We start from the raw sequence: 26,399 nt of genomic DNA on the forward strand, positions 1-26,399 counted from the left end.
ATGGTTCATGAACTTGAGCCTGAGGTAAAAGTTCTGTGCACAGAGACAGAAAGGCCTGTGCATGCAGGGATCTTGAAGTCCAGGCAGCAAAGACAAGACTGTATATTACTTGTGCCCGGTGAGGCTGGGAATGTGATTCTGACCCCCTCCCCCTGTATGAGACTCAGGACTGGGCTAGGGTTTGTGCTGGAGAGTGTGCTAGGGTACCTGGGATTGGGGGAGACACTCTGTGGCCTAGCAGAATGTATGTGAAATGGTGTATGGGGTGTTTATGATATGTTAAAAAACTAAGGGGAATGTTTTGGCTGGTCTGGGGAATTTGGGGGGTCCTGGAACATTAAAGAATGTCATTGTAAAAAGATCAAAGAATACAAGAGTTTTCTCTCCCTGAAAGGAAGGGAGGTGTGCCACAAGGACCCTGGTCCCTGGGAATAAAGCTGGGCCCAGCTCTCCTGTGTCAGAGCTGATGAGCCCATTCAAGCCACCTAAAGGGGGCTGGGCAACACTATAAAGGGCAGGCAATGAGAGATGGAGGAGAGGGGTGTCTGAGACAAATGGTGTCTGGGGAAGGGATGCCACAATAGAGTGGAGCTAATGCCATTGGCGGGTCCCTGGAGCAAGGGGCCAGGTGCTCAGGGAAACAGGCCTGAGGTGCTGCTCCAGTAAGGGAGCAATGCTGATTAAAACTGGGAAGCTGCCAGGAGCAGGAGTGTCAGAAACCCCTGGGAGGGGTGGCCCTGAAGCATGAGACAAAGGCGTGAGTTAAGACTGTTTTCTGCCTGTTCTAAGAAAATAAATGGTCTTAAAGGAGACTGGATGTGGCAGTTTGTGCTTGGAAGCCAGGGAGAAGCCCAACCCGGTGACAGACACCAATAAAAATATATAGTGTCAAGTTTTGTCTGTTATAAGGAGAGTTTATTTCTTGGCTGATGCCTCTTCATGACTGAAACATCCTGTAAAATTACAGCCGTTTTAAAATCCGTGTCTGTATAAGTAGTTATTAAATGGTTCATATGTACTTAGACCAAGTGAGTAGCAGAGGTGCTTATGTCACCTCAAATAACATTCATAACTTCACTTAACACAGATCTCATAATGTTTGCAAAATGATATTCTAAAATAATTGCCTCCCTTGCAACACTCGGTATGTTTTAGCTTGTGAGCATAACTAATTTTTCTCCTTATGCATGAAGTAACCTTATTTTACAGAGAATTCATCATTTTTAAATTGCTTTTTACAGAACAAACTTACTTGAAATGATCACAAGTAACTTTATAAATTGTCAGCCTGTCTTCCTTTAATTTGGTGTTGGGAGGCAGGGGTCATGGTTTAGCTTTTACTGGACTGATTTGACAAATCCAGATGTTTTTCTAGAAAAACTATTTTAAAGGCTTGATCCTTTCAAACACTACCAGCTGTAGTGCTTAGTACCATGAGTAGTCCCCATTGAAGTCAAAGGGGAAAACTAACTGTAACATGCAGGATGACTGGTAATGTGTTTGGAAGAATAGAGCCTTAATTGGATCTTGTGATCATTAAGAAAGTTCAAGGCAATTGTTTATCTTATAATAAAATACAATAGTTGCAGATAAATAGTTGTTCAAGCCATTCTTGCTCTTTCATCTATAATTAGACCTGATTCAGGCCACCATAACTCATCTGGAGAAGTAATGACTCTCACAAGTAGTTCTGGTGAGTTTGATGTGAATATTCACCCTGAGTAAGTTTACCAGAATCAAGATCCAGTTCTTTACAAGAGACACAGAACAGACTGCAGCATAATTTTAACCATGTAAAAATGACACCCTGCCTTAACATTTGCATTTTTAAATCATCATTTCATTAAAGCCCTCACTGAAATGAAATTATAGGGTTATAAGGCTATAGAACCATGGTAAAAATCACACTTTCTATGAGTAGGGCTCTGTGTCGGTCACAGAGGCTGTAGAAGTTACGGATTCCGTGATTTTCTGTGACCTCTGTAACTTCTGCAGTGGTCAGTGTGTCTGACCCCAGGGCCACCCAAGCAGCGGCTGGTGCAGTGGTCCCGGGGGCGGCGGGAGCAGCTGCTGTTCGGCAGCCAGTGCTGCTGGCCCCTGGGCCCCCCCAAGTAACAGCCTCCCAGCTGTCCGTCCGTCCCCCAGAGCAGCACCCCCCGCCCCCCACCCAGAGCAGTGCCCCCCAGCTAAGATTTAGTCAGAGGTATATAGTACAAGTCATGGACAGGTCATGAGCCATGAATTTTTGTTTACTGCCCGTGACCTGTCCATGACTTTTACTAAAAATACCCATGACTAAATTGTAGCCTTAGCTATGAGTAAAGAAGCACAAAGAAATGGGTGAGTAGAAAGAACTGGAGGAGGCTTGTACAAATACTTTACAGCAGTTGTAGAAATACTGTATTGTTTATGGAACACTTTAGAAAGATTTAGAGGATTTGTTGATGCTTTAACACTTGTTAAAAATAAAAATTATTGAAAATGCAATAAAATTTGGTTGTTCTTACAAACGAGAGCACTTTACACCTTGAAAAAAAAATGAAGAGAAAACATGAACCATAACAATTGGTCTTCGATGTCAGTATGTGTCAGTTTTGTGGAGATTGTTCTTTCAGTTGTCAATTTATTTCATTCATTTTAACCTCAGCTTTATTTATGTTTTTCCCTTTTTCTGTTAGAAATGGGTGTGAATCAATACCCTAGTTCCAACTCCCTGGCTCCATCCCCTGAATGTGAACTCTAAGGAGCTGAATTTTGCAGCTCAGACTCATTTCTGCTTCCTAGAAATGTCTTCCTTTTAATTCCCTTCCATTTTTTAAATTAATCCTCAGTTTTTCTTTTTTAATTCTCAGTTGTTTGATTTTCATCACTAATACTTTATCCCTGTCAGTGCTCTCAGCTTTTATGTTTTTTCTGCTATGCATATGCTCCTTTTCTCTTTCCCTATTTCAGACACAGACAGGAAGAGTGTATTTGTTGTATTTTTACCACATTTACCCTTCATCCCCCTTTTAATCCATGTTTTGTTATGCAGAAATTGTCTGCTATGAAGCTACAGGGCTAAACTCTGGGTCTAGTTTCCAGATATGTGCTAGGAGTAGTGGAGAAAGTGGACCTGTAGTGGTTGAGCAAAGGTCCAGGAACCAGTCTATATGTACTAAGCAGATGCAAGTAGAATGGCTCACGGACTCTGGGGACAGTGTATATTGTAGTGTTCCTTATGTCTGGCTACCTCCAGTACTGCTACTAGATGCCAGCAGGCATACAGGGTGGACAAGAGCCTGGACAACCCCTCTTGAGGCTGGGAAGCGTCAGCATGCACATTAGCCAGACCCCCCAACTTAGCAATCAGTGGAACATTTAGTTACCATTCTGCCTGGCTTTAGTGTGGTTGTGCTGTGTGGGGTTAAAAGTTTCAGGCACCATCTTCCCAACCTGCACATGCACATATGACAAGGCAGGATGTAGCCCTCAGAATGGACCAATTCCGTTTCAACTTTATAATAGACTTCCAATGGATGCCTGAGAAGCCATATATTTGCCTGGTGGGCTTGTTTCTATGGGTATGTCGACACAGAAGCTGGGAGTGTGCTTCCCAATATGGGTAGACAGACATGCTAGTCCTGCTTGAGCTAGCACCCTGAAAATATCAGTGTGGCTGCAGCAGTTTGGGCTAGCTAGTACAAACCTGCCTGAACCTCGCAGTACATACTATTCTGAGCTGCTGCCTGTAGCACTGCAGCCACACTGGTACACCAGCTTCAGCAGAGCTAGTGCATCTGTCTACTGGGGCTGGGCAGGCATACTCTAAAATCTGTCTCCAGCAACGGAGGGTTAATCTGCTTCCTCCCAGAGGCAGGGAGTGTCTGCAGTCCTGCCCTAGCCAATCCCCTATTCTTACAAAACATGCCATATGATATTTTAATATCCACGCAGAACCTCATTTTAAAGAGCTCATCCAAAAGACACCCTTCCCCCACCACTTACTCAGAGTAAACTCAGTTTTATTTGCCTACCAAGAACAAAGGGGACAGGTAGTTGACCCTGCCAGGATTAGAACCAGTATTCCCAGGGTTTCACAATCAATTCACAGACCTTTAAACTACCCTTTCAGCTAATCCCTGCAGAGTAAAGACACATCAGCCTGCATCTGAAGCATAACAGTCACCATTATTTCACTATCTTAATTTTTATTTAAATACAGCAAATGGCTGATTGTCATGGCTGTGCCTTTTTGCATTCAGGAACAGTGTGCTTCAAAGTATATGTGCCTTCTTTTTGGTTTAGGAGATTATGGGGATATAGCAGGCAGGATGCTATGGATCTCTCCTCTCTCATTCACGCTCCCCCCCTCTCTCCAAATCACCAGTTACACACCCAAATAATTCCAAATTAAAAAACAATAAGAAATGATTGAGTTCAAAAGAACCAGTGATACGGAACTGTTTCTCTCTTACTGGTAATTCAAAAGAAATCCTGTAGAAAGGTGACCAGAACAGACATGAAAGAAAATGCCAGGCACATTATAGTTTGGGATTGTATGTTCATTGCTGCATGCGTACTATAATGTCAATGAAAAACATTTCCATGCACATAATGAAACTACATTTCTTTGTGATTTAAAGCTCTGATTTGACAAATCATGGCAGTTGAGGTTGTGCTAAAAGGATTGCTGGAAACAGAAGTAGACACGTCACTGTTATAATGCAATTGTAACAGAGCTGCTGTTGGTACACAGCATACAGTTCAATAGAAGAACAATCATCAAAGCATTTACTAAATCTATATCTAGACATATAAAGTAAATATACTGCATGCATACATTTATTGCTATCTGGACAATGTGCCTACTGGTATTCCCAAACTCTAGGCACATGAATGATTAATAATCTTTAACATACACACACAAACACACACAATAATTCACACAATCCAATGCCAACAGTGAGACACTCTCCAGTGTAATGTTTTCCATACACAAAGAGCAAACCACGCATTTTCAATCTGGAGGAATTATTTTTAACCCTCTCACAATCCTGCCACCCAATGGACAGGCAGAGAGCTTTTTTATGTTTAAAGGTCCAGCATACAGAAAACAGAATCATAAGTACATACACCACACCCAGACAATGAAAACTTAGATTCTCCCTATTCAGTGCATTGAATCCCTCAAAGAAATTATGGGTAGATATATAGGCTTTCCAGTGAGTGCTGAAGGCCAGTGGAGATTTCACAGAACTACCTCTGCTATGGCCCATTGTTAGTACTGTAGTTATTTGCTATAAGGCTAAAACTAGCAGGCACTCTAATGGTGTACATCTTTCTGATCTTACAGATACAAAGGAATTCCTGGATACATGTGACCCTAAGACCAGTACCTTTTGTTTGTATACATTTTAGTTATGATTTTCAGTGTTTACTAATTTTAAATAACACTAATAATGAGCAGAAATTCCTTACAACATTGTTTAAGGGTGACCATAAGAGAAGTATGCAGACCAGCTACAATTGAGAGACATTCCATTCTTTGTTTGGGTGTGTGAGGGGGTGGGTAATAGTAAGTGCAATGAGAAAAACTTAATTTCTGCAGTTTGCTCTTTGTGGTAAATTGGTTTAAAGCCCAGACTTTATTTCATAGTCACAAAAACAAGGTCCTGATTCTCATTCATGTATCCCTGCACCAGCCTCCTTTCAGCTCCTCATATTTTGGGGCAGTTAGAGGCTTGCCTGCCTGGCACCTGGTGCAAATTAGAGCAGCACAGTGTGCTGTGGCTATGTCCCTTCTTACCTGGTTTGTCAGGAGCAGAAAAGGGACTAGTGGATTCATTGTGGCAGTTCAATGCAGGCTGCAGAATGCCCCCTTAGGCTGGGGTTATTTCCCAGTGGGAGATTTGCCAGCATACAGGGTCCAAGGAATGCAGAATCAGGGGTTAAAAGAGGATCTTTTTAAAGTTAATTGCATAGCATAGCATTCTTGCTGTGAGATGGAGTCAAGCCAAAAGGCTTGGATCAAAATCTGTATCCCAACTTTTCATTGCTTAGAGACGTTCAGATCTGGGGTTTTATTCATAGAATCATAGTTTTGGTTCAGCCCATTATAAACAGAAGGAAGAATCTCCACTTAATATTAAGAAAATCCTTTAAAAATATTAAGAAATCCCTAAGCATACTAATCAGTGGCAGCACAAGGTTCTAGAAAAAATTGCAAGAGCTATAAAAGCTCTCTCAGAAATTCTCTGCATTATGAAAGAGACCCACAAATTCTTCATTCTTGAAAGAAAGCACATGTTGAAATTCCTTGGCTGATCAGCCACAATGAGCAGCATAGTTCCTTTCCCAGGAGAGGAAGTACAACGTGTCTTTTTTCCTCATCCTGAGGATATCTTCATTTTGCTGAACTCTTAGTAGAACATTATATACTGTTATACTAGGAAGTTGTTAATGATCTCTTCTAGGCTTCAAAGAACAAAGTCTCAAAAGAGCTTTATGCTAAATAGTTTGCACTTCTACAGCACTTCCATCCAAGAACCTCAAAAGCTGCTCAAATTTCTGTGGAATAAACTCTGTCTCTCATGTGAAGGAGATATTTGTGTCCAGAAGTTGGCAAGAAAGGAGTTAACCCTCTCCCTTTGGCGGGAAAATGAACCAGTTGTCTGTGCTGAGTACTGGGATTTACATGGTAGTAGGCCAGGGTGAACTGTAGAAAATGAATCATCTCTGGCACTTATTTATAGGAGGGATGTGCTGTGGGGAATTGGGGTCTGGGTTTAGCAGGTTAGAGGGGGCCATATCCTGCATTACCTGGCACCTTGTTATTCCAGTGAAAAGTGGGTGTAAAATGCTACCAAATCGGATTGGTAACAATTTACAGCAACTCTGCCCTAGTGTAAATGACTGCATAAGGTGTGGGACAATGGAGCTCAGAAGAAAACCAGGCTCCCCCACCTAACTTCTCTATGGAATTTGGCTGAAATGAACTACATCTTATTCCTTTCTTTTGGCCATGGCTGAGGGATAGATGACCTACTGCACTAGGTTTGGCTCTTAAAGAGACAGGAAAGACTTTACATTTTGTTTCATAAGAAAATGCAGGGCAAAAGTATTTAAACTCCACCACGTAGTGCAAAATCCTTTTGTGCACCAACCAACCTATCACAGTATCATCTCATGTTATAGCTTGAGAGTTTAATTGACTCACCCTTGGTCACATAGCAAGTCCATACAGAGGCAGGAAAAGAATGATTCCCTTGTGCTTTAATCACTACACCACGCTGAAGGAGCAACTTCAAACTGATGTGATTGATTAATTTATTTTAACAAAAAAAGGCAAAGGAGAGAAGAAAAGCCCCTCATATACTATGAAACTTCCCCCCAACCCACACATTTGCCATCTTTTCTCTTAGGGCTCGCCAATCTTGGTATGGAACCAAGATTTTGGACTCAGTGATTAAAGGATGCAAGAAAAGCTACAAAGCTTCCTGACACACTGCATTTCTCCTCACCCCTTTTACATCTCCTGCCCCAGGCATTGCTGCTGCCTGACAGAATATTGTGCTCTGCCCCAGCAAAAGTGTGTGTTGGCAAAATATTTAAAGACAAGAAATGAATCCAACAGCAGCCCTTCTTTCCATTCAGATTAGCCTGTGGGAGTCATCAGGATAACAATACAAAGCATCAGTCAAACACGCCTATTTTGGGCTCAGGAAAAGGCAACAAAATCAGAGATGGGACTCAAATTCCACATGTGGTGGTGTGATGTGCTACTGTACCCCTAAACTACAAATCGCACCAACTAATGCACCTTAATTAGAGAGGCTTAAAGCCCCATGGATCAAATTGATTCCTCATAAAGCCCTTTATTGGCAAGTGTTTTCTGGGAGCAACAGGATCATATGTCAAACAGACATGTTCAAGTTGCAAGATTCAGATCCAAGACTGTTCAGACTTGGGGTTTTAGTTCAAATCTATCTCTAGGCTTAACTATCTCAAGCAGGAAACCCCATTGATTTTTTAGGTCACAGAAAAGTCCAAAGAAGCAGAACCATAATAAATCAGAGTTTTCCTCATTAATGATGAGTCTCTTTAAGTCATTTTGCCAATAAGAAAGATAGACGTGACCTCTGGAAGCACCTGCTGTGTTGTTGCCAATACTCCTCAGACTGTTACAGATAGGCATTATACAGAGAATAGCAAAAACTTCTCTCAGCAAAATGGGGAAAACAACACTATGCTGGGCAGTTGATGAAATGCTGCTGGGGGGACAGGGGAAGGTATGAGGCATGACCAAATCCAGGCACTGCAGTTGAAAGGAAATGAATTAGCCCAGACAGTTGAGAGAGAATACTCAAAGGTCATTGAGGTAGCTAAGCAACAGGGAGGAAAAATCCTCCATCATGGTATTTCCAGTTGGAAATAACACAAGAAACCACATTTCTATTTAGCAGTAGTATGTCTAGTGGTTAGATTACATGACTGGAAGTTCTATTTCTTGTAAATGCATATAATAGTACGTCCATACTATGTCAAGAGAGCATTGGGAGTCTTAATTCAGTAATGTTTGTAAAGCATTTTGAAACCCTCAGATAAAAGGTGCTACAGAAGTTCAGAGTAGAATAATTATTTTCTGTTTATTTCTAACAGGTAGACACACAACGGGAACCATTTCGACATGTGTTAGTGTAGGTGGGAATGACTCACTTGGCTGGCTTAGAAGCTAGCTGCTGCTGCTACAGTGCTAAATAAAATTCCACAAAATAAATCTTGATAAATAATAAACAATTAATCTTCCTACCTGCTACTAATGAAACCCAATATATTTCATATTTAATATTCAAGTGTGCATACATTCAAATGTATGTATATCTACCTAAGTAATGGTCATCCTTAAAATGTCAGTTGCCTTGTATAACTCCTCAGATAATTAAGGGGAACAGTCTGTCCTGGAATCACAAAAGTGTGCTGGAGGATATAGAATTTCTTACTGCATACTGGAACAATAGCTCTGCCATCCTTTTGGAGGACTGCCTGCTCCTTGGCCAGATGGCAATGCAAGCTGAAGTGCAGAAAGGGATCAGGTGTTTTTACCACCATAGTTTGCCAGTCAAAGGAAGCCCAGGTGACCTGGAGTCAACAAATGCCTGAGCCCATTCTTCAAGCCTTTAAGGTTGTTCACTATATCGGGGGTACTTGAGCATTTTATATAATACATTTTACTAATGTAGACAAAACCTTAGTGTTAAAGCACAAGACTAAGAATCCGGAGATCAAAGTTCTATTCCTGATTCTGTCATATACTCTCTGGGCCTGGTTCTCCACTGCCTGGCACCCTGTGAAGTCATACATACCCAGGCAAAGTGGATGTAAAATGTTACAATTCAAATGTGTAGCTTTTACACTTTGCACAAGTGTCAAATACTACACAAGATACAAGGCAGTGCAGAATCTGTCTGTGTGTGAGAACGAGGGCAGTTGAGACTCTCTGTGCCTCAGTTCCCTCTTTTTTAAAAATGAGGATAATACAAGGATGTTGTGAGGCTGATTTTGAAAATCTTGGATGGAAGCTACTAGAACAGCATCACAATAGTAAGAGTTTGCTTGTTTGGTACATCTGTTTGCAGGTTTCTTCTTTGGGTATGTCTACACAGCAAAGAAAAACTCATGGTTGGCCTGTGCCAGCCAACTCAGGCTTGCAGGGCTCAGGCTGCAGGGCTGTTTCATTGCTGTGTAGACGTCCGGGCTGGAGTCCGGGCTCTAGGATCCTGCAGGGTGGGAGGGTCCCAGAGTACAGGCTCCAGCCCGAGCCCCAAAGTCTACAGAGCGATGAAATAGCCCCTTAGCCTGAGACCCCATCAGTTGGCATGGGCCAGCCGCAGACTTTTCTTTGCTGTATAGATGTACCCTTATTGGGCTTAAAAGTTTTCAGCACAAATAGTATTTTATGTCACAAATCATCATTGTGTATTATAGTTACAAATAGGTGGCGCTTTGATAGAAAGTGTCATTGATTACCCTGAGAGAACAGGTAATATTACTACACAGCTAAATGAACAATAAAAAAATATTACTGCTAGCTCAAAGTTTCTCTTTACTCCCAACATGCATATCAACTCTTGCCCACTCTCTCTCTTACACACACACACAGACACACACATAGGAAGACTAAAGTAACAGCTAAGAATCAGTTTGTGAGAGCTCTCCTGATTATAATCAAAATGGGAGGTGCAGAACAGAAAATTTCACTCCATGATAGTCTGGTTTAAACATCAAGCCCTGACATGTCCTTCAGTTAATTGACTGAATTAGCAAAGATATTTGAAAGTTTTCCAGATATTAAAGGAATCTCAGTTATTGTGAAGTCCCGCTCAGAAGCCCTTATTGTAACTCTAACAAGTTTCACTAATCCTCCTTTAGAAAATGTCAGTGTGTTACAATAGTTAAGAGTAGATGCAACAAAAGCCACTAAATCCTTTTTCAAACTGTGCGTGAACCTACTACCAGAGATCCCCAAAGCACTATACAAGACAAACCTGCCTCCCTTTTTCCAGACTAGGAAAGGTCAATACTGTTAATAATATGTCCCCAATTATTTTATCAGTTTCACACTCATCCATGCCAAGCTTCCCAGCAAAAAGTGTATGGATTTCAGCTTCCCCAGCTAGGATTTCAGAGAGGGTCTCAAGTTACATAAATTGAATCCAAATTTTGCATCTTTTTTAGCTATTTATATAGCTCCGGACACCACAATACTTTAAGGCCAATTTTTAAAAAGGTATTTAGGTGCCTAAAGAGGCAGATAGGCATCTTGTGGGATTTTCAAAAGCACCTCAATGTCTCACTCCCATTGAAGTCAATGGGAGATGCCTGTTTCCATCTTTAGGCACCTAAATACCTTTAAAAATCTGGCCTTAAGTGCTCAAATTGAGATTCCAACATGCACACTCAGGGGTACTCAAATCCATAGTTTTGATTCAAGCCCAACTCTAAAGAAAAAGAGAGACCATTTGCAAAATTCAGAAGCAGTTTTAGATTCTGAATACTCCCTAAATTAAAGGGTGATCTGATATAAAGTTTGCATTACTAACTTTTCTGCCACACACATGCATCCCAAAGTATTTTCTATTTAAAATAAGTCAACACCACGGTAGCAACCTGAAGGATACTGACCTCACTACCGTTATTTCAGTCTGGGGCAGTGTAATTAACCGGTAGTACACCTATGTGTGACTCGCTGTAATAAAACTGGTGTCCTTGAATAGGCTTACTCTGACCTTTCAGGAGATGGACTACGCTTTAAAAATAGAGGAGTTTTGGTTTTCTTCTATTGTTTTTGTCCTTGTATTAAGCACCCAGATAGATGGAGTTTGAGGCACTGGCATTATTTCTTCAGCCTGTGTTTGTCTTCTAGTCCTTCCCAGAAAGGGATCATGCCAGGAAAACAGTGGTGTTCTCTCCAATAATCTGGGAGGGCTAAAGAGAGAGATACTTTACAAATAAAAGTATCCCCAGTTGGAAAGAACAGATTTGTACTGAGAAAATGCAGTGTGGAGAAAGATTGCTAAGCTTCTGCTGCAAAATGTAATGAGAAACACCTGCAATGTATCTCCCCTAGGAGAGCAATTAAGTGAAAGAAGTTCTAATAAGCACCAATCTATCAAACTCATAGCAAAATTAAGGTACTTTTTCTTCTACCGAGGATTTGGAAGCAATGTTAAGGAAGCATATTTTGCCTCTGTGATCAACCTTATTATCCAGTGAAAAGAGGAAATGAATGACAGCTAGAGCTCCTGGGTTGTATTCCCATCTCTATTTATTATTTGTATTATGGTAGCAAAGAGGAGCACCTCAATAATGAAACAGGACCCCTCTTCTACAAACAGAACAAAAAGACAGTCCCTGACCCAAAAAGCATAATGCCAAGGACTTACTATAGGTGAATCATATATGGTTCACTTGGGTGAATCATATATGGCTTGATTCTCAAAGATGGCAATATGCTAAATTCTGCACACATAAATACCCCATGTGCATAGTCAGATGTTTAGCTGCATGTCTAGCTGGCCACAGGAGAAGACATATATTGGTTTTGTGCTCACAAGTATGGTATTTGCTTGTGCACAAGCCTTATTTGTAATCATACTAACTCATCTTTGTAAATCAGGCTCTGTGACTCAATTTTCCTGGTGAATATACCTACCTCACAGGTGGTGGTGTTATTATTTAGATGGCAGTAGTGCCCAATATGCTGGGTACTTTCCAAACACAGGGGACCATGGTTCTTGCTCTTGAGGGGTTAATAGGCAAAGACATACAGACAAGAGAAGAGAAGAGGGATGACAAATACAAGAAGAGTGATCAAGTTGATAATAGGCATATATTTCTCTAGCTTCATGTTGGCTGCTCTCTTTTTTGTTATATTTTTAACTTTAATGTGCTACACTAGCTCATAGTTTTATTATTAGTTTTGGTAATTGTGCCAGAAGTGCCTAGAACTTGTTAATATTATATAATGAATAAGAGGAGATGGCAGGAAGAGAAAGGATGGTCTCACAGTAAAGGCAATTGAATGTTGCCTTGCAGGATTCTGCCTCTGCCTCAGAGTTCCTATGTGATAGCGGGCAAGTCATTTACCCAAACTTTTCACAGGTGATCATTTTTTCTGTGTTCCTCATATTCTGAGTGCCTGACTTGAGAACCTGGGGGTTTGATTTGCAGAAGTGCTGAGTACTCACAGCAGCAAATGAAGTCAATGGGAGCTCTGCTTTGTACGTATTAAGTGCTATATAATTATAAGTACTCTGAAAAATCAGGTCCTAGGCATCTCAGATTAAGCACCCATAATTAGTGGATACTTTTAACACAAATATTTCTTTGCCTTAGCTCCCCATCTGTAAAATGGGGATAACACCTCCTCTGCACTTTACAGGGGTTGTTGAAAATTAATTAGTACCTGAGTGCTTCACAAATATAGTGATGAGTTCCACAGAAAAGGCCCTGAGGAAATTAATAATTCTGTTGTCAGAGCAAGGTTTTAGTAGTGTGCAGTAAGACAGACACAGGACTGCACACTGAACGAGGAGAAAACAAATAGCTGCTCATTAAGTGAGCACCATCCATATTCTGTGCTGAATGACGCAGGGGTCCAGAGGAAAAAAAAATCATATATGATCATGTATTTAAAGACTATATAATAATGCATATGCAAAAAGAGGTTAAATTAAGGTTGCACAGAGATTTCCTAACATTTGAGTGCATGACTTTGCAATCTTAACAATGTTCTATTAATGTAGTTTGTGGGTGTAATTTCCTAGGTTTTTAAAATAGCAAAATAAAAAAACAAATTCCAGCAGGTGGCATTATATTAACACCAACACTGGTCATCAGCAGAGCTAGAATATTTAGATCCACCTCAAAGACCCCTGCCACTTGAGATAACAGAGTAGCTAATAGCAGTAGCAGAGCGTTATCCTTTACTCACCAAGGAATGGTGAGATTCTGGGATCTTGGGTTCCATTCCAGACTCTGGAAGGGAGTATCCCCACAGACTCTTCTGCCCATTCCCCTCCCCCAAGCTTGACCTCTCCAACCGGTCCTATCTCTTCACAACCCCTGGCTCCTCATCCCAGTCCCAATTCCCACTCCTTAGACTTATCTTCTTGTTTCCTTGCCTAGCACGTTCTAGTCTCATTCCTCCACCCCTACCCCGACTTCCAGTTCCAATCTCCTTGCCTAGCCAGTCCCAGTTCTCTCTCACTTTTGGCTCCCTTCTCCAATCTATATTTCTCCACATTTGGTCTCCAGCTGAACATCCCCATCTATGTTCCTCATCTCCTTTGGTTTTCAGCCCCAGGCTCCCTCCCTGGACTCTGTCCAATTTCATCATCCCTCCCCCGGGGAGGGAAAAAGAGTGAGATGGGCCTGTACATTTGCTTCTCGGGGGGGTGCCCCTTACTAGCAGTCAGTTCCAAACTCCCTCCTCTTGCCCAGGGTAGGGGGAAGCCCCCTATTAGAGCCTATGAGGAGACAGGAATACACCCTGAAATCACTCCCACAGTGTAGTCATGAACAACTGGTTTCATGAGCAAATAAACTGTCCAAGTGCCCCCTTCCCCCAGCTTTAGACCCCCACTCAGATAGCAGGGACCCGCTTCCCTTAGGGCTCTCTCCAATTCTTACATGCAATGCAGAGCCATGTGCTCAGGCCACTTCCTGTGTCTGCCCCCCCCAGTATGGAGCTCAGACTTAGCCTGCTGTGTCTCTGATACAGGGCCACACAGTTGTTTTTCCAAAAGCAGGAGAGGAGCTGGCAGCAGGAAGTAGAGGAGGGATTTCCTTCCAGAGCTCTGCCAGAGTGGAGAGGCCAGGTTCTGTTTGCTCATCTGCATGCCAATCAGGGCTCTGGTGCAAGTAAATGTTTATACTGGCTGCTGCTGAGCTGTGGGATAGGGTTTGTGTTGGCTCCTAGGGCTGAAGTCTGTGGTAGACAGAGTGCATGAGTTCTTCTTGGCTTTAGTAGTGTTATGCTGTGCTGATACATCTTGTTGTAACTAAGTGGGAAGGGCTAGTTGTGGATCTCTGCAAACAAGGGGTGAAGGTTGAACAAACACTGGGTAAGGGGCTGAGGGTCAGAGACTGAAACTAAGCAACAAGTTTGTTTGGACTTGGGTGTTGTTGACTATTGCAATTTTATTGTGATATTTGGTGTGGGTTTTTTGAAGGCCCTAGCTCCTGGAGTCAAGCGACTGAGAATTTTTTGTTTTAGTGAAAGCTAGGTTTCTAGTCCCTAATGTTGTGGATAAAAGCTTGAAAAATATGAACCCTAAAGACTGAAAACCCATAAGGCAAATAAAAGAATCCCAAGTTGTGTTTGTTTTTTATTTTGTGACTTTAGGGGGTCCTTAACTCATTATTTTTGGACTTTTGGGTTTGGCAATACTGGGGCATATGTTCATTGGAATTTATAATGGAAGGAGAGGACTGTTTGGCTGGAAGGCTAAACTAACCGACTGGTGAGCTGGAAATGGATTCCACAGCCATACCTAATGCTGGAAAGGTAAGCCTCCGTTATGGTAATATTGTTCTATGGTCATTCAAGATGTGATCTTCAACTGTTATTTCTTTGATAAAGAATTTCTCTTTAAAAGCTGGGAATCATAGGATAATTGATTTTAAATATAGAATACCAAGACATGAGTTTAAAATGGGTTAAAAATGGTTTTATTTTCTCACTTATTACTAGAGCCAGGCAAACTTCCATTCGCTGAATCCAACTGCATTAGATGCCCTTTTCTGGATTAGATGCTCTAGCACTGTGCTTTTTTGGGTGTTTGCCTTCCAAAGCTTGTGTTGTGTGCTTCCAGGCTACTGACCCCGGTCCCCATGTCACTATACTTGATACATGTATTATTTATGATTCATAAGGGAATATCGCAACCTTTCACTGTTCACTTGCATATTAATAGGTTTTGGCATTTGTGGGTATTTTCCTTATAAAGCGTGTGTGCAAGTATTCAGAAACTTGTAAGAAAGATGTCTTTAATCAAGTATCATGTAAGATGCAGAAGAGCTGGCAAACAGTGCCAATAGAATATTTTGTATTCAATAATATGATACAGTCTCTGTATACAAAAATTAGTTGGCCAGTGCTGATCCTCTTCTGCCAGTTCAAATACAGATCATTCAACACAAGGTAGCCTTCCTCAGTAGCACTTGGAGGCAAGCAAACCAGGAGCTGTTTTGCTTCAGAATAAAGAGAGAAACAAATGTCCAATGTGTGAAAATCTATTTTTAATCAGTTATTTAAATGTAATAAAATCCATTACACGTGGATGTAAAATATGAGATGCTATAAAATATATGCAACACAACGATGTGAAAAATATCTTTTTCCATAGGGGGCATAACATTTATATTTCAAAGGTAAAGACAAAGTGGTTTCAGAATGTTAGCACACAGCCATTATGAATGACCTTATCTTTACGTTGGGGATCACCTTCATAAATCTGTGGCATAGAGATCACCACTGAGGGCCCAGTTCAATAGAAACTTCATCTGTCTTTTGCACAGCAGAAGTCCATGCAAGCACAGAAAAATTCCATTTCTGCAGTGAAGAAGATGGAGAGACATTATATTGAATCTGGCCTGTAGGGAAGACTTGTAACATGATTGCTAAGCAAATTATCTGTTTAAACTAATGCTTGTGCACATATATGAGAGAGAGATCTTAAAATGGAAGGTGAAAAGAGCTCAAATTATCCTAGTGCCTTGGTGAGCTGAAACCCTTTGATCCTCATGTACGCACAAACACAGAAACAATTTATAATCAACCTAGAGTTTGCAGAGTTCTGTTGCATCCTTGGTTGTGACAGGTTTTTTTCATTTTCTTCGAGATAGATAAGAGAGTTCTTTCAGCTGGTGACCCGAAGGAATTGTTGGAAGCACATGCTACTGAAAAATGTGTTTAATAATTATCGGTTTCAGATTATTATTGTCAGATTTAAGATGGAAGAGTTCAGTGGGAGAGTGTTTTACATGCAATTTACAAAGCAGCAGATACCTAATGGCAACTTTCAAGTTGTGGGCCCAGAGTCTATATTAATCAGGACAGTAGCAGTCCAATGGGATGGAGAGCGTTTCTGGAAATACTGCTTGAAGGAAGTAGCAATTCTGAGAAGGTGTGCAGTAAAAAGCCTTGAGTAGGACAGGAGCTGCAACCGGGAGAAGGCAGGGACAAAAAAAGACTCCAGCTAGAGGCAGCCACAGGACTATTGGATAAGGCAAGTGGGAGGTGGGAACCAGCTGAGGAGGTAAGGAGGCTGATGCCTCTCGAATATCTCTTTTTTCTGATGTGTTCTCTGCAGGGGTTTATTGCACCAGGGAGCTGCTAGTAGTTGGCCAACCATATAGAACTCTGAGTCTGTGAGATAAATGTAGCTCACTGTAATTGTCTCTTCTCCCCACCCCCTCTCCTTCAGTGCAGTGTGGAGGAGTGAGGAGAATGCACAAAATTCTCTCGCCCTGTGTGGCAGCCCATCCCAGCAGAACCATCTCTGTTCACCACAACTGTAAAAGATACATTACTGAGTTCTGCTTGTTAAGTGTTATTCTCCATCTCTTAAATCTCTCTCTACATAACTTAATATATGAAGATAGCATCTTACATTATCAACCAGGCACAGCAAACTAGACATTCCTTTGTAGTCTGAGCAGAAGTGACATGAGGAGCTCAACACTTTTCAAGCCCAAGCAAGATCAGGGGGAAGTAGGGAGGATGGTTTGCATTAGGAGAAGAGCAAAGAAAAACACACTTACGCTTCATCTTATTAAAACCCAAACAATATAGGCCGAGTCCTGTACCCACTGAAGTCAAAGGGAGTTTTGTCACTCACTTCAATGGGTGCAGGACTGGGCCAGCAGTATTTTGCACCTCTACTTTGGGCATTTCTTGTAGCAGTTGACCACATTCAGATGACATTAGGTCTCCCCTCATGCCTGTGTGGAACATACCAGCTCCTCCTCCTATGAGGTATACTGAACCTAATGCAGGGAGCTTTCTGCTACTTCCTGATGGATTTACAAATTCTGGAGTCAATGAGTATGTCTACACTGCAATTATACACCCACAGATGGCCCTTGTCAACTGACCTGGGCTGTTTAACTGGCGTGTAGAAGTTCAGGCTCGGGCTGGAGCCTGGGCTCTGAAGCCCTCCCCCTTGTGGGGTCTCAGGGCCCAATCCCAAATGTCTACACTGCAGTTGAACATCCCCGTAGCCTGAGCTGCGAGCCTGAGTCAACTAATACAGGCCAGATCTGTAGCTGTTTAATTGTAGTGTTGACATACCAAACGCTTGTTGGCCAAAGCACCTGCTCTTGTGTGAAAAACCTGGAAGAGGCCATCAGAATACTTTGGGGGAATTGTTACAGTTTTTCTATCAGGAAATTTTGAACCCATTCTCCCCTCCTCTACAGAACAAGCAGAGTTACAGCCCAGGCCTCCAATGGCACTTTGCTGCCATGATTTCCCCTACTGGTTGTTGCCCTTTTAAGAGGTAGAGTGGACTTTACCCAGCAGGTAAAGCTGGAGGGAGGAAAGGGAGGCAGACAGAGCTTCTGGCATGCGGGGAAGGGTGTAGTGGAGGTGCACCCAGAGCTTCTGGCAGGGGGGCGAGAATGGTAAACCATGCTATGGGGGAGAATGGGGTTCACACAGAATCCCTGCTATGCAGGGAAGAATGGGGAACCCTACTGTGGGGGGCACAGAGAGCCTCTGCCATTGGGGGGAGAGAGTGGGGGACATACAGAGCCCGAGGCATGAGGAAGAGGGTTGGGGGAATTGCAGGGTGTCCCTGAAATAGAGAGAGATGGAAGGGTGGCATGAAGGGAGCTTTGGGGGTGGGAAATGGAGGAGTGCAAGGAGTCCCTGGTTTGTGCAATGAGCTCAACCTACACAAGCCACGAAGTGTGCCATCCCCTGGTATTTAATTATGACACCCATAAAAACTCAGTTTTATGTGTTTAACTATAAATAAAACACCCCAACAGTAGTTTTTAAGTGAATGTAGTGCTGGTTTCATAGATGAAGGACATCAGTTTCTGTTACTGGCTTGAGTGCATGTATAGCAATGCAAACCTCCCTCATACTGGCCTGCCAACTTGTTTTAATCATGACCTGGAAGGGCCACTGCTGGGATGAGAGATGAGTTTGCTTCCATGATCCATTTAGACTATGGCCTTTTCACTGAGACTGTCAGTAAGGTTGACAATTGTGATGGTGTTACTTGTCCATCAGAACAGAAGTAATACCATTAAATAGCAATCATACAACTGTTAGTATTGACTGTAGCTGGATTTAAATGAGTGGCCTACAAGTGAGACTGGGTATCTTACTATCAGTCCCCTGAGCAATTTAGCTCCCACCTAATAGAGATTCTTTCTGAATTCTTTTCCACCAAATTAATATACTAGAGGCTTTTAGCAGAGGCACTGTTCTCAGTGGGAACATTACATGAATTAAAAATCAAGCCCTTTATAGTTGTGGAAAGATGTAAATGATATTAGGTTACTCAGTAAAATGGGATCTTTCAGCAATCAGACCTCACTTGAAAAGCTGCAGTTATGTAAAATGGAGCTCTTTCTAAAGGTCTCAGAGGAAGACATCCAATTCTAGTAATGAAAGTCTGCTTCCAGCAAACAAATTACAGCCTCTTGCTGCTGCTGCTGTTAATAATGGAAATAAGTGGAAGTTCTGGGATGGTGCTGGTGTATAAAAAATAAAACACAAGTATCATGGCAGAGTGAAAAACAAAACAAGACCTTTAAAAAGAAACCTGATTAAAACCAAGTAAGGGAAATTGGCAGGGTTCATGGCCTTCTGCTTACTATGGGGGCATTGGGACCCAGGTGATGCCTCATCTTCCCCACATGTGGCTTTGGGGGGAAAACTGACCTCTTTCAAACACCACTCTTGGGTAGCTTGTTTGGAGCTGATATGAAGTCCCTGCATGTAGGGTGATGCAGAGATGGTACTGTGCCCTAATCACTGGACTACAGAGTCATTCTCTCTCTTTGTCTCTGGCCCAATGCATATTTAACTACACAAAGTGGAACAGTTTCAATAAGAGAGATTGAGAGAGCCCCACCTCAGAATATCCCATAGCTCAGTCATTAGTGTATTCACCAGAGGTTTAGGAAACCCCTGTTCCAATCCCTTTTCCTCCTCATGCAGAGTGGGGATTAAACTGGGGTCTCCCAGCCCTGGGTGAGTTCCGTCTCCACTGAGCTAAAAGAGAGTGCCAGCTGGTAGGGGCAGAAGAGGCCAAAGCAGGGACCTCTGGTCATTCAGATAACCTACTACAGTGTTGTCTAGACATTCTATGCCCTGTGCTGATTGGCTGTTCGCTCCAACCCTTTCCTCCCTTACAGTTTCTTCCCTTTAGGTTTACTCCACACCTACCCCTCTTGCCCTCTACTTTCCTTTTAGCTGATCCCCACTTAACTATTCCCCCCCCCAAATAATAATAATGGAACTAACAAGATGTTTGCTACCATCATTGATCACTCTGCTTGTGTATTCTGCCTTTTGGGTGTCTTGTCTGTAAGCTCTTTGGGGGCAGGGATTATGCGTGTACAGTGCTTAGCACAATGGGGCCCCATTTGTGGTTGGTCCTTACTTTTCCTGTCATGCTCCCTCCTTACCAGTAATGGAATCTGTCCACGCCTCCCCCTCCATTACTCCCCAGTTCACTCAGCAGAGGAGCTTGGGCTGAAGGTGGAGCTGGGGGCTGAACTGGGGATGGGGGAGGAGCTGGCCTGGGGAGGAGAGGGAATGAGGGCTGGTCTGGGGGCAGAATAAGGGGTGGAGTAGAGCTGCGGCAGGGTCTGTAGCTGGACTGGGGGCAGAGCGGAGCTGCAGCTGGGGCCAGAGCTGGGCTGGGAGCAGAGCAGGGGGCAGAGCAGAGCTGTGGCTGGGGATGCAGCAGATTTGCAGCTAGGGCCAGAGCTGGGCTGGGGGCAGTGACGCTTCATCCCTGCCCCCTGTGGGAGCTGGCCTGGGATCCACCATGTGCCCAGGGCCGGCTCCAGACACCAGCGAAGGAAGCAGGTGCTTGGGGCGGCCAATACAAAGGGGCGGTACTCCGTCCACTAGTGGGGCGGCACGTCCAGGTCTTCGGCAGGAATTTGGTGGCGGGTCCCTCAGTCCCTCTCTTCCTCTTTGAGCTGCCGCCGAAGTGACACTGAAGAGGAAGAGAGGGAGTGAACGACCCGCTGCCAAAGATTGGAGCGGCGTAGGTTTTTTTTTTTTGTTGTTTTATTTTTTTTGCCACTTGGGGAGGCAGAAAACCTGGACCCGGCCCTGCATGTGCCCCCTCCCCCCCGAACGTTTCTCCATGCCCCTTTAGGGGGGCACCCCTCACAGTTTGGGGCCTACAGGGCTTAAGAGGTATAGAGTTATGGTATACAGACCCTCCGCAGAGGAGTGAATTTCACTTTTAGTGTTGCCATTACTTTACTTAGGTAATTTTTTTTTTTTCCAAAAGCAGCTAAGTGACTTAGGAGCTGAAGTCTCATGGAAATTCAGTGGCACTTTGGCTCTTAAGTCAGTCTTACTGATTTTTCTATTTCTAAATCACTTGGATGCTTTTGAAAATCTTGCATAGGGGCTTTGTTACATTTCAAAGGACTTACAATTATAAGAGAAAAAAGCAAGATGATTTCCATTTATTTTTGATGGGAGATTAACTTCTCAAGTCAGATCACTCCATTAATCACAAGTGTGGACATTTGGAATGAAAGGCCTAAAGTAGGCCAGTACTGGAATGTATTAACGTCAGATGATATTTGCTGGCAGTTAAATGCAGAAGAAAAAAACGGGATATTAACTTTTGGATCAAAATCAGAAAGATAGCATCAACAGATCCTATAGCTTACAAACAAGCAGAGCTGACAAAAATACATGCATTGCTTTCAGTTCTTTTGTTGCTGTCTGTCCATTCCTGGACAGTAAAGCAACAGCATTTTGTAAGACATTTATGGGGCATGGTTTTCTTTGTTATACCACCTTGCATAAAATATTCCTTCAAATTTATTTTTAGAATGTTGTCAACTTGCTCATTACAAATCAGTTGGAACATAGCCACTTCCTGCACCAACCAACCCCCCCAAAAAGGGGGGGAGGGAGAAAAACCTGAGTCATACTTTTGTCCTCTTGAAAACACTTGAATCAAATGTTATGCACTAGTGATTTAGCAATGGAAAAAATGTAGTTAATCTGTCTTTAGGCTAGTTAGTATGGCATTGAATTGCTAACAAGTTTATTCAGGGTCCAACTGAGAATCACTTTTAGGTAAGAGTAATATAACCCACACCTCTTTATAAACAAGGATGTCTGGTATTGATTCTAGATAATTCATCTTCTTACTCTGTAGTTTGAAGCACACATCACCTTCAACTAATTCAGGAACAGTAAACACTTATTCATTGTAATGAAGAGGATTGCCTCCGGCAGATGAATTGCTGTTGGCTTTTCCCCCTCCCCCTTATAAAACACTGTTCCTTTTTTCTAGATATGTTATTCTGGGACTTCATCCAAGCACTCAGTAGGGAGGAAAGCACACTAGACAGACTTAAAACTCCTGACCCAAAGCTCCTGATTTTTTATTATTTACTATATTTTATATTATTATACTATTTATTGCTCAGATTAATAAATAAAATGCATTACACAGTTATGGTTTCAAGGGGCCTTCTCCAGCTCTTTTTCCTTGCTCAAGTCTCTTATGTAGTATATTGCTTTCTTAAGATCATGAAAATACCTCCAGGTGGATCCCACTCTTTGCAGTCACATTTGCAGGATCTTCACTATATTGTTAATTTGAGTCATCTGCACTGGAAGTACTCCTCTCATGTTAGCCTAGCTTGAGAGAGAGTGCCACACTGCAAAATACCTCTTGAGCTCCTGCATCTGCGTGAGCGCTGAGCTCACTTGTGTGGCAGTGAGGGTATGTCTACACAGAGATAAAAGATCCATGGCAGCAGACTCGGGCTTGCAGGGTTGGGAACTAAAAATTGCTGTGTAGACGCTCAAGCTCAAGCCCTAATGTCTACACAGCAATTTTTCAGCCTGGGAGTCCAATCCTTGTGAACCTGAGTGAGCTGATCTGGGCCAGCAGCAGGTTTTTTATCCCTGTGTAGATGTACTCTGGCCTAAGACTTCTGGAGGCATATCCCATGGTTCTTAGTGCTACAGTAAACTGAGCTGCTCTATTTAATGTTTTGCAGTGCATTGTGGGAGAACTTGCCAGCCCTTTCTAGTCAGATGAAGGAAATTGTGGAATGGACTAGTGCCACGTTAATAGCTGATGAGTTGTGATCACTGGAGATATAGCCTATAGGTTCACATAGGCGCTGACTCCAGGGGTATTCCAGGGCTGGAGCACCTACGGAAAAAAATTAGCGAGTGCTTAGCACCCACTGGCAGTCAAGCTCCTCCTCTCCCCCCACACCAGCACCTCCCCCCGCCAATGAGCTCAACTTAAAAGGACCACTGCATGCAAGCGTTTTCATCTGTGGGTGGGAATTGAGTTAATGGCAACAGTCGAGTTAACTTTGCAGTAAAGACAAGCCATTAGAGGCAGTAGCTAAACTAAGTTTAATTTGAGAGGCTGTACAGCCTAATGATTGAAACAGGCACTGGGAACCAGGGCTTAAATGGTTTATTTCCTATTCTGTCAGTGACTTGTTTTGGCTTCGTGTTGAGGATCTATACCTGGGAAATCCTTTCCCCTCCCAGAAGTGACAATGAATCTGCTTTGCTGAGGCTTCAGCAGCCTAATAGGTAGAGTAGTGTCAACAGCCATAGTGCAGGCCTCCTCCACAGAGTGGGGAGTGGTGAGGAAGGGAACTAGAGCATACATGAAGTGCATGGCCCAGAGACCCCCACAGAGTTGGGCTTTGCACTGAGAGTGCACACACCTTGTAAGGCCCCTCCTCTGCTTTTCTTTCTTACGCAGCAAAAGTGCACCCATTTTGCGTGGAGCAGGCCTTCCTCACCCGCAGAGGCATGAGCAGTAATTCCTCTGCCTTTTTGGGGATGGGGGAGGTCTCTAGCACTTGAGCTTTGGATAGCTCAGCAGAGGAGCCCTGCATTCCTGTGCAGGATCTCAGGAAGTGTCACCCCTCCACAGCAAGGTGCACCCCTGAAGGAATAACAAAGGCCTGCCATTTACAATACAGAATATTGTCTTGTAGAGGCAGCACTCTCTGTTCCTGGGGGTGGTAGAAGCATACCTTGTAGATTGCTGTAGCAACCCCTTTCTGCATTGCCCAGGAGTGGGAATGACAAGCTTAGATGTGTTCACATGTGATTATTAAAGAGAAATAAGGGGATCTGCAAGGATCTTTCCTACTTCCGGGGGGGTAGGGGGGGGAGACACCCAACATCCTGCAGAATATTGGAAAGTTTAAAGTGTTACCGCAGACCACTGGAAGCAAAAAAGGCTTTGATCTTTCAACAAGCCACCACCCCACAATAACTGCTGCTGGCTGGACTGCATACAGCCTTGTGCCAGATGTCAATACAGATGCTTCTCTTTTCTGGAAAAGATGATTGGTAAAACCATGGGAGAAAAAGACAGAAACCCCCTTTAATATAAATTAGAGCTCTAGGCACTGTAGGTTCATTTACTAGAGGGTTTCTTTCCAGTAATCCATGTGGAATGCTTATAGCATAGAAAATGTAATTGAAAATGTCCAGGTCACAGTGGAGCCGATGGCACTAATTGTGCTGCATTATAGATGCCTGGAGTGACTTTTTGGGACATCTTATTGGATGGCAGTGTTATTTTAGGAATAGTGAAACCAAATATCAGTTGTAGTCTCTATATCATGAATGAGATAATATCTTTCTGAGACAAGGAATTTTCCTGTGAGTGTCAATGTTCAAAATCTTTTTTTCTTTTTAAAAAAAGCTTATACAAAAGCCTAAGTGTATATTTTAGAGCACTAGTATTTTGCATAGTAGCATTGTAAACTTCTACTTCAGCCTTTGCTGTTTGCCGTCCATTTTTCCTGCTAATGTGCTTCATTAAGCAGCTATGTAGTGAACCTGCTTCTTCTTTATTGGTAGGATTATAGTTGTGAGGAAAAAGAAGGGAAGGCAACATTGTTATGAGGCCTGCGGAGGAAGAGGATTATGGGGCATTTTCTCCTGTTATCGTAGCCCTGTTTGAAAGTACAGTATCTATGGTTCCAAGAAAATGACCTCCACTATTTTATTCTGAAATGTATCCCTTTCCTCAGTTGGCTCAGAGGAGTTTGTCATAGCTGCTTACAACGATGATGTTTTATCTCTGCATTTGACAGGAGCTACAGCATCTGGCAGTGCCAATTCAACCCCATGGGGCAGTAAGTAGGCAGACTGGTTATGGCAAGGGAAACATACTCTCTCTGTTGTTTTTTCCCCATATATAGAAGGCAGACATATAGAGAGACAATTCATGGTCTTAGTATAGCTCCTGCTCTATGCCGCAAATACTGGAGTGATCAACCCCAAGCTCTGGTCCTGCCTTGAAGCTCTGGCTGGCTGGCATAGGTCTGCTCTCAGTTCTTATGTTCAGTCAGTGCTGGGCTGGGTGCAGCATCTTGTGATGAAGGGTCTGATATTGTGGAAGAGAAGTTCACTTGCTGTCTTTAGGGCTCTCTGAAAGTCCTATTTATTCTGGTTAGCTTATCCTAAACTGTTTGTAGTCCCTCCCCGACTCTTCCCCTCCCCCCTACTTTTTGGATGGATGGATAGGGCACACATGAGTTACTTTCCCCTCCCCCCTTCACTTTCTCCTTTGTATCAGTGGGAAATAGAAACCTTTAACTGATGGTTTATGGTTTGCAGGCTACTGTGTCTTGTACTATTTTCCTGGTTTCTGTCTGCCTGTGTATCTGCACTGGCTGGTTATTTTGGCTTTTGTTGAATGGAGTTGCCTTGTGATACCGTAAATGAGCCAAATAGATAAAAGAATAATTGTCTTTCGTGCTGATGGTTGGGAAGGAGGATTTTGTTTACTTTGATCTTTATCCTGAATAACTTTTTAAAGTCAGATTAGGTCAGTTTTAATGCATAATTGACCAGCTTTGAGCTACTCTTAGAATATTAAGAGATAACAGTCATGCCTTATGTCATTGGAGACGTCATCTGTAGTAGGAAGAGAGCCTGAGACACAAGCCCTTGTATCAGAGGCCACATTCTGTGAGCAGGCCCTGCCTCATACCAGGCAAAAACAGGGCCGATATTGCAGAAATACACAATCCTAAGAAGTGCTAGTTACAGAGTGCTCACAGAAACACATCCCGATATCAAGTGCTACCAGAACATCTCGATATCAAGGATGGTACAAAAACATTCCCCAAGGATAATAGGAACACACTGATCCCTCCTAAAAGATAAGGTCAGAATGACAGTATGTAATAGAGATGTTTTGATCGAATTAACATGTGCAAGATGATGGGTGATAACTAGTGACATCAGAGGGCAGTAACTATGTCAGAGGCGCAGTACTAACTTGTTTGTATTGGGGTATAAAGATGTATCTCAGAGGGAGTATCTTTGTCTAGCCTAGGGAGGAATGTAAAGTCCCACCTTTCACTGAGCTGGTCCATTGTTAAACGCATACATGTATTAGCAGTCCGGTAGAGTCTGTGGGATACTAGTACGGTGCTTTGTTGACAATAAACCTGGCTGGGTGCCTTCGTCCCTTAACGGATCTTGTGGTCATTGGGTGGTTTGCTTGAGGTCTGCTGTGCCAGTCTGCGCAGGGCTGGGGCAGTACACAGAGGGAACACACACATGCAGCCAAACATCTATCAACATCTAACCACGTCATCTTCTATAGATTTGCAATAAGGTTTTTCGG

The sequence above is a fragment of the Trachemys scripta genome, chromosome 4, assembly GCF_013100865.1.
Source record: "Trachemys scripta elegans isolate TJP31775 chromosome 4, CAS_Tse_1.0, whole genome shotgun sequence".
Lineage (NCBI taxonomy): Eukaryota > Metazoa > Chordata > Testudines > Emydidae > Trachemys > Trachemys scripta.